This window comes from Etheostoma spectabile, chromosome 6 (assembly GCF_008692095.1).
Source record: "Etheostoma spectabile isolate EspeVRDwgs_2016 chromosome 6, UIUC_Espe_1.0, whole genome shotgun sequence".
Taxonomy (NCBI): domain Eukaryota; kingdom Metazoa; phylum Chordata; class Actinopteri; order Perciformes; family Percidae; genus Etheostoma; species Etheostoma spectabile.
Window position 1 is genome coordinate 20,701,604 of NC_045738.1, and position 205 is coordinate 20,701,808.

Below are 205 nucleotides of genomic sequence, written 5' to 3' on the forward strand. Positions count from 1 at the left end.
AAGGGTAAGGGAGCCGTCCAACTGTTATCTTTATAAAACCCATTTTCCATGATGTCAAGAAAAGCCATGTCTTCAAATGAAGGTGCAATTTTGTCATCATCTCTGGATTTCTGAAACACAGCGCATCCTATGTGGTCTTTGCTGTCTTTCCAGATGAGAGACCCAGTGTTGTCTTGTGTTTCTTTCACAAAGTAGCGGTTGGGAC